This window comes from Mesitornis unicolor, unplaced genomic scaffold, assembly GCF_000695765.1.
Source record: "Mesitornis unicolor isolate BGI_N332 unplaced genomic scaffold, ASM69576v1 scaffold16270, whole genome shotgun sequence".
In the NCBI taxonomy this organism is placed as follows: Eukaryota; Metazoa; Chordata; class Aves; order Mesitornithiformes; family Mesitornithidae; genus Mesitornis; species Mesitornis unicolor.
Genome location: NW_010157720.1, coordinates 1 through 9,050, shown reverse-complemented (window position 1 = coordinate 9,050; position 9,050 = coordinate 1).

Sequence of the window (9,050 nt, the reverse complement as noted above, 5' to 3'; positions counted from 1 at the left end):
CATTCCCATCTCAAACCTCTGAAGACGTATCTGGTGTCACTTTTCATAGATTTTTAGTACATATTTATGCTCACTCACTCTTTCTTAAAAAAAGAGTGGTAGTAATTCACATCTTAGTAGCAGCTTGAAGCTAAGGTAATTTAGCCTGCAGTATCCAGGGGATCAGACAGGGGAACTATAATGTTTCTTCCTAGCCTTCAAATTGTTAAAAACTGATGTAACTGAATGCATGTTGTCAAAGCAGAGGAATATACTCTGCAAAAGTGGGGATATGCCAACAGCACAGAGAAACACACGCTTTGTGGAGTTTGGAGCTCTTTTCGAAGGATGTACGTTTTAATACTGCGTATTTACTTAACAGTGAAGTTACTGACAGTTTTCCTACTAGCCTTCCAAGAACCAGTATTTCAGAAAAAGACATTGCAGTCTGTCAAAGCAGCAGCTAACCCAGTTCAATATTTAACTGGTGAAAGCAAACACTGGCTGGCTCAGAAGTTCTTATCATAGTAAACTAGGCCATTCAACATTAATATTTGCCACCGGCTTTTCAAAATTTCGGTGCCTGAAATCCTATCTTGCTATTTTTATATTGTCAGAATCAGCACCAAATATACTAAGGTAATACTAAAGTTTGAATGTATCTTCTGCATCTTCTGGCTCTCCACACAAAAACTAATGAAATATAAACTACATTTTAACAGACATCACATTTTAACCAGACATTTCCTGCCATTAATGTAAAACAAGCAGGTGGGATTAGAAAAACATTTATTTGAAATTATTTTATGCTAGATACAGATACCAAAAGCATGAAAATAGAGCAAATGAATAAAAATCTGCCCTCTGAATTTTTGTACCCCTGTACACTTTCCCACTGTTAAGTAAACCACGTCTTACAATGAAAAATGCATGTTGATACTTGATGATTATGACTTGTGATTTTTTTAGTTTTATGTATCAACCACTGAAAATATTAGCTTTAATGAACTGTCGCCCAATGAGTTTTATTGTTTCTTTATCAACTTGGGTCAGGTTTGAAACACATAGGTTTTCAAAACCTGAGACCATGTTATTTTAATAAACATTTAAGTAAAATTTTGGCATGCCTTCAAACTAAAACACACACAAAAGGTAATCAGATGTTATTATTTTAGAATAAGTGCACAATTTGTATGAGATATATGACATCATAAGCTAATGTTCAAAGTAGGAAAAACCTTGAAAAAATATTTCTTCTTGTGTTGCTTACTTTGTAAAACATACATTTACACAATAAAGATTAATAGTCATAAAACTATACTGGTTTATTCATATCTATATTTACCAAGGACCTTTATCATTTGGAGACTATCAAGATATATTTTGATATGTAGTACCTAAGCATTCGTTTTGCTGCTGAACAGAAGAAAGCCATCACTAAATGTCGAGAGAAGGAGAAGGACTTGGGAGTGTTGGTCGATGAGAAGCTCAACATGAGCCAGTAATGTGCGCTCATAGCCCAGAAAGCAAACTACATCATGGGCAGCATCAAAAGAACTGTGGCCAGCAGGGTGATGGAGGTGATTCTGCCCCTCTACTCTGCTCTCTTGAGACCTTACCTTGAGTACTGTGTCCAGGTCTGGGGCCTCCAACATAAGGAGGACATGGAGCTGTTGGAGTTAGTCCAGAGGAGGGACACAAAAATGATCAAAGGACTGAAGCACCTCTCCTATGGGGACAGGCTGAGAGAGCTGGGATTGTTCAGCCTGGAGAAGAGAAGGCTCCGAGGAGAAGTTATAGCAGCCTTCCAGTAATTAAAGGGAGCCTACAGGAAAGATGGGGAGAGTCTCTTTAGCAGGCAGTTTCGAGATGGGATGAGGGGTGATGGTCTTAAACTGGAAGAGGGGAGATTTAGGCTGGATATTAGGAAGAAATTCTTCCTACTGTGAGGGTGGTGAGACACTGGCACAGGTTGCCCAGGGAAGCTGTGGATGCCCCCTCCCTGGCAGTGTTCAAGGCCAGGTTGGACAGGGCTTTGGGCAACCTGGTCTGGTGGAAGGTATCCCTGCCCACAGCAGGGGTTGGACTGGATGAGCTTTAAGGTCCTTTTCAACCTAAACCATTCCATGATTTTATGGTATACACAAACATAAAATTTAAATCCCTAAGGTTTCATTTAGGGACTTAATTTACCCTTATGGAATGGCTATTCTAATCCATTTTGGTGACAATAAAGCATTTAGAAACTATTATATATAAACTTATTTTAAGCTCCTTTACATTACCTCTTGTAATGGCCATGCTGATATAAAAGAAAGTCAAGTTTTGCCATTCTCATTTTATGTTGTTTTCACATGTGTTGTGCAACTTGGCCAGCTAAGAGCAAAAAGCAACTAAGAATCACCACAAAAGCTTCTGACAAACAAACAGCAATATGGTTACTCAGTTCCAAGATTAAAGCCAAGAGGTTTTTTTACATTAATTTAGAAACTTCCTAGTTTTTGTATGAAATCTCTACAGTTTTTTCCTGCAAAGCTATTGCATACAACCTCTGCTGACCAAGTATTGTCATACTTTACAAATAAATTTTTAACTTACATATTAATTTCAAAGATCCTTCAAAATATAACAGCTGATGTAAAAATCAGTGTGTGTCTGTTCTAATTCCTCAAAAGTATCAAGTTTTATATTCAGTAAGTCATATGGAATTTATGTTTTTTTCTCAGAAATGTTTACGAAAATCAATCACCTTTCCATTGCTGCTGATAATCGAAAGCCTCTTGCTTAGCAGATGCTCAAGACAAAATGATTTGTGCCAGAGACTTTTACCATCTGTTATAAAATAGGTGGTATATTGTAATTTGTGTTACAAGTGAGAAACCTTCTGAAAACTCAAAAGCTGCAATTTGGAGTATACTTCATGGTTTCTTGTCTTTGCTAAGCTGAGTCTATACCTCTCTCATTCCCACTCCATGAACTCACAGACTGAATCAAAACTTGGCAAGAGCTGCAAGCCCCTGCCTGCCACAAGAGCTGTGGTTTGGTAGGCAATATCCGGCCTCAGTGGTAGGATCTGGCATCCTAACAGGAGAAAACACTGACCCAAGCAGCGACAGGCTGAGGCCTGCTCTGTGTGAAACACCAGGCCCCACCCTTGGTCCTCCCTTCCCCCTGAGATGCAGGGACTGCTGTCCTTCCCCGTCACATCCTTGCAAGGTAGCAGCTCTCATCTCCAGCTTTGTTAGGAGTGTTAAGGGCTGCATTTTGCAAAATAGGACTGTGTGCCACTTGAGAGAAGCTGGTTGGGCCCTCTTGGCAGAGGTAAAACACAGCTTCTGTGCAAGAAAAATATGAACTGGAATGAAACTGAGCTAAAGGAAAGCTTCGGAGGTCTGGGTTTCAGTTTCATGAACGGTGTTTAAAGAAAGTGGAAATCAGCCCAATTTACTCTAAGTAGAAATCATTGAGAAAAAAATCTGTCTATGGTTTTAGTTTCAGAGGCTAGTCAATGGCCTAAGGGTGACTGAGTTGATTATGAGGAAGCAATTTAGACTGATAACAGTTTCCAGCCTCAGTCCCACTGAAAACCTTGTGAGCCAAAGTGAGGGCTTTAAATTAAGTAACAGTTTTCTAAAGGGAAAATCAGGAACACACTCTTCACTCAGATCTTTCAACTCCTCCATTAAATTTTGTGCTGAGGTTCCTATAGTATACCCTACTGCTTTCTGCAGCAGTTTTTAATAAAAGTTGGTTTTTAAATTAAAACTCTTTGTTCTCCTACTTAGCTAATATTATTAAAATGACGTTTTGTACTCAGAACCAAAAAAAATCACAAAAGGACAAAGTATGTGGGGAGTCACTGAGTGGTGTGTTAAAAGGCCCACAGTTCTGCATTTTGGTGAATCAGCAGCAAATTTTCTCTATTTTGTAGTTAGTTCTGCTTCAGCAACCAAAGGAGATAGATAAAAACTGACAGTAACCAGTTCAGCTTTCAAAATTTGAAGCAATAAAAGGAATTGCGCAAAGCTGTGCTCCAGGCTGGCTGTCGTACTTGGATACCAATGAAGAAAGACACAAACTCTACCAACTCTCTTCATAAATTAACTCAATACAATGTGTGATACAATAGTATGATCAGATTCCCTCTTATACCAAAGCATGGCAGCTCCTTTAGTCTCTGGGCCAAACCACACAGTCAGAGTTATCATTAAACTCTCTCAGCCTCCAGAGCAGGATGTCTGCTTGCAAAACTGTTTGTTGGGACTGATCCCTGGCTTGTGCTGCCGTTCAAGTAGTACTCAAGAAAAGTCTGGGAGGTAGTTCCTTGCCATGGGGTAAAGGTATTCTCAGGACCATTCTGCTAATGTAGTTGTATAACCTGTCCAACTTGGTAACACAACACTATAATCCAGCAGTTCCCACAGACAGAAACTCCTGTTGCTGTGAAATTCACTAGTGTGCACATTGTCCTTGAGTACCCTGCAGGCTGAAGAAGGATTGGTGATAGGTGCAGGAAAGGTCTATGCTGGCTTCTTGACATTGCAAATTCCTCCTAACAGGAGTCACTGGCTAGGTCACTCTTAATTACCACTAGATTGATGAAATCAGTGTATAGATGTTGGCATGAGGACTGTAAAGATGTCAGTGGGAGATGCTCAATGTTGTGCATTTGCATTTGAAATGGGGCAGGGCATCCACCCTGAACACATTCACATGTGGTGCAGGGTTTCACTAAACAGAAACTTTTTGTGTTGACTGGTGAAAAATTGACAAATGGAGTTTTATTCTTCTGCTTTCCTGAAAACAATCCAGCAGACGAGAGAAATTCCACAAAAAGCAGGGTTTTGAAAGAATCACATTGTTACAACACCAAGAATGGAAATACTCATGTTAAAATCATCTTTGACATCTTAGGTCCTGTTTCATGTAAACATGTCTCATAGTATGTTCTTCCCATCATATAGTCACATGCTAGTTCTTGGCCTTATTTTTTTCAATGCTTGCTGAATAAGGCATGGAACATATACTGGGATGTGATAGCAGGAGATAAATATAGAATATAGAATAGCTTTATTCAGTAACTTCAACCAAATGTAGAGTTAATGAAGCACCCTTACTATAGAAAATACAGCATACTAATATGTAAGAAAGAACAGTAGAATTAAATTCACAGCAGCCACCTTCATTTTAGCATTTTCTAAGTTTCTAAGAAGAAAGAAAGACTCGAGAAAGACTCTCACAGCATTCTAAAGTTGATGAGAATTAAGGAAGTCTGTCAGCACGGGAAGTTCAGGGCAGAAAATGGGAATTCAGAGTTTGTGTCATTCTGGCTCATGGGCGAGGTGGTGGAAATAGTTCATAAAAACAAAGGCTTATCAATCCATCACACTAGCAATGCAGGAGAAATTGTCATTAATGAATGTGGTGAACAACACTATCCAGCAGCGATTGCTCACTGGAAATAAGTTAGGGCAGGATGGCCAAGCAGTAGTATGTATGGTCCCCAGCACAGAGCTGAAACTCCGTATTCAGGCAGGCAAAATCTGTGAGTGACCCTGGTCTACAGTTTCCATTTTCCACAATGGTGGTTAATAATAAACTCACAGGAAAATATTTATTTTCTACTGATTTCCCAATATAAAGACTAGCTATATAAAGCTAATTGCCAGTCTCATCGTCCAAATCATGAAAGCACGGTAATACCATAAGCCGTGACTAAAAGGAAATAAAAGATTACTATTTTGGTTCCGGTACAGGGATAAAGGTCCAAAGTACAGGTATCACTGTCACAGGCATCAGTAATTTGTTCTCCTACTTTAACAGAGTATCAAGGGGCAAATTTCTGTAAAAGTAAATGACAAAGCTTGTTCACTGCAGCAAGGCACCAGTGACTGGACTGAACAACTCACAAACAGTAGTTTTTCTAGGCTGTGCTGATTTTAATGAAGTAGCACAAGACAGCTTATACAATTGCTTTCAGTGAATGAGCTTTCATTTCTAAATCTACAATTCATGATCTCAGACAGAGGCAGATTCTTAAGCAGCATGAATTCACAGCTGCTTTAGAGGGATATATCGATCTCAGGACAGAATCACTGTGGGGTTTTTTTCTGGTGTGTGGTGGGATGTACACTTAACAGAGAGAGCAACATGTGAGTCCACGCTCACACAGAAGCAGAGAAACACAGAAAGGCAAAGAGATGCTCCAAGCTGAAGAACCTATTGAAACTGCAGAGATTAAGCCACTGCATTTGGCAAGTGCATTGCATGAGGGACAGTGTCTAACGACAGCACAAAGCATGAGGTCAGAAATGTGCAGTATCACTTACACTGTTTTTGTGGATATCAACAAGTGTTATGAATGGAGCACAGCTTCCATTCAGGCAAAGCTTAAATGCAGGCTTCAGGATAAAGCACCCATTCTTGAAAGCTTTTATAAACTTGGGACAAAAAACAAACAAACAAACAAACAAAAAACCACCATAGATTTCATGAGAATCTTTAAAGTTTAATTTCAGATTTATGCAGATACATTTGAACAGACTTGAGAAGTTCCATCCTAAGTAGTGACCTACTACTTGCAATTTTAGGCAATTATAATTATCAAGATTTGAAATATTAGAACAGATGTGAGCAATTTTTGCTTTTCATTTAACAAAGCAAATAGAAACTGTACTGATACCTATATTTTTTAACTATGTATTAAGATGAAGTGAATTGTAAACAATGCACACATGAAAGGGAAGAATCAAGGTTTAGTGTTCAGCTATAACTTCACATTCCTGCCCTGGTATTTTTCCAAGGGGCAGAAAAGTAAGAGTAATTGTAAACAACAAATCTAATACAAACTGAAAAATTCTGGCATGCAGTGTGGCCAGTCTGTATCACGGAAGAGACTATATCTCTGCGAGGAATGTTGATATAACACACAGTATGTATCATTTAATTTCTTTAACACTGACTGTGGAATACACTAATTTCTGTGTAGGAATTATATGCATTCCACAAGATGACACAGATAGCGACTCGCTGATGTAATTAATCAGGCTCACAAAAGTAGTATGACAAGGTGTGAAACACAGTCCTGCCACCCCAGCTGGAGTTTCGACCTCAAAACAATCTCCTTTCCTATACCCATTGCCTCTGCAGCGCTGAATTCATACAGCCACCTACTTACTGCTGCATATTAATGACAGATATTAAATGGTATCGCGTATATAAGCACTGCACTTTTTTTTACTGCAAGTCCATTCTAGGAGATGTCCCCTTGTCCTTAACATGTATTTTCTGCTGGCCAACTTGCTGCTTCAGGAGGGCTTGCTGGGTTCAGATCATTAGCCTCACATCTTGCTTAATTAGACTATCTGTTTCTTTCTTACGCCTGTCTGTTTCTTAGTTTGGTAAAATCCAATTTTTCAAAGTGGATTTAATTCTCATAAAATGCTGCCCTTGTCTCCTTGAAACAGAAATAATTTAATAAGGTCCTGACTCAAACATTTCTGCCACAGAGTGCCCATTGCACTAGTGGATGGCAACAATAGAGCAGGTGCAAAGGCCTGCTCACTTAAATGATAGCTAAGTCCACACATTATCCTGTGTGTGAATATTGTGTTGTTTGGATGTGATACACTAAACAGAATCAGGTGAAATGAAAGAAGGAGACACAACAGAAATTGCCTGTTCCTGTTTAACACAAACTCCAAGATCTGACGGTAAGAGTGGGCAAAAGAAACTGAAACAATTATTTAAAGAAATGCAGCATCCCACTAACATGATGGTAACTGTAGAAACAAACCTTTATATGGAATCGTGTCTTTAAAGGAGATGGGTAATAAGCAAAACAAACCAGCTTCGTTTGAATGAAAACGCACATATTTTCCTCTCTGCCATTTCTTGTGGGTTGTAGCATAGCATCAGATACAAACAATGGCTGCATTATTGGACCATGTGTCTACACAGACAATAAAGGGTATTCCAGGCAATAAACCTCTTCTGTTTGTTACTGCGGAGTTAGAACAATTACTGCATTTGTATTTGCAGCTTTTACACATTTTTGTAGTCCAAATAATTTAAAGAAATAAGATTAGAATGGAATTGATTTTACGGGGCTCTTCACTTTGTCTCATGCCCAGTAACCTGAAATACTGAGAGTAGGACTGAAATCTGAAAACCTGTGTTAATCTAATGCCTGTTTCATCACCTTTCCTGCATGTATCTCTGCTCTGTGAGCAGCATAAACAAAACCCAAAAAGACTACAGCCTGCAGTCAAAAGTGGCTGCTTTTCTGGTAGGCTGTGTTAAAAGAGCAACTGTGCATGAATGTGGACTTTATGAAATCTGGTCTGATTTAACCAAACACAAGCTCCCGTGCTCTGTGCAGCAGAAAAAAGACATACCTGGCTGAAGCTCCAGGATACTCATGGCTGGCAGAAGACTGTGGGGCTGGTGGCCTCCATGGTGATGGTCTTCCCTTCATGGCACTGCTGAGTTAATGGCTCTGCATGGGTGAGCTGTGAGCATCAAGATCTTGATTAAAATTTGAATTTATTTTAAATCCCAGTGGCTTACTTTCCACAAGCAATGGTGCCAGCGCTGTCCCGATCAGACCTAGCAGGGACTGCTCAAGATGTGTCTACCTCAGCTGTGGGCTCTGCCCCTCTTTTGTACAGCTGCTGTAGCAGGAGCCAGTTGGGCTCCAGGATCAGGCAGCCCAGTTTAAAGGTAGAACTGATGAAAAAAACCCGTTTTTATCAGGTCTTTCACCAACACCCGGGGAGGCTGAGGTGCGTTGGATTTGGACCGTCCATGGTATGCTCAAGACAAGCAGCATTACTCTTAGCTATGTTGTAAAACACGGTGGCTGACACCAGCCAGGTTTTCCAAAAACTAGATGTTGAATTTCACATTCTTTGCTGTCCGTCCGACCCCTAGCAGCCAGCGAAGGCCCATCTCCCGACTAAAACACAACTGCGGAGTGGAGACGGGAAGACCTTCGGTGCAATGTGGGCAAGCTCATGGCTCAGAAGCCGCGGGGGATCGGGAGAAAACACAGGCCGTCTGCCCAGGCGTCA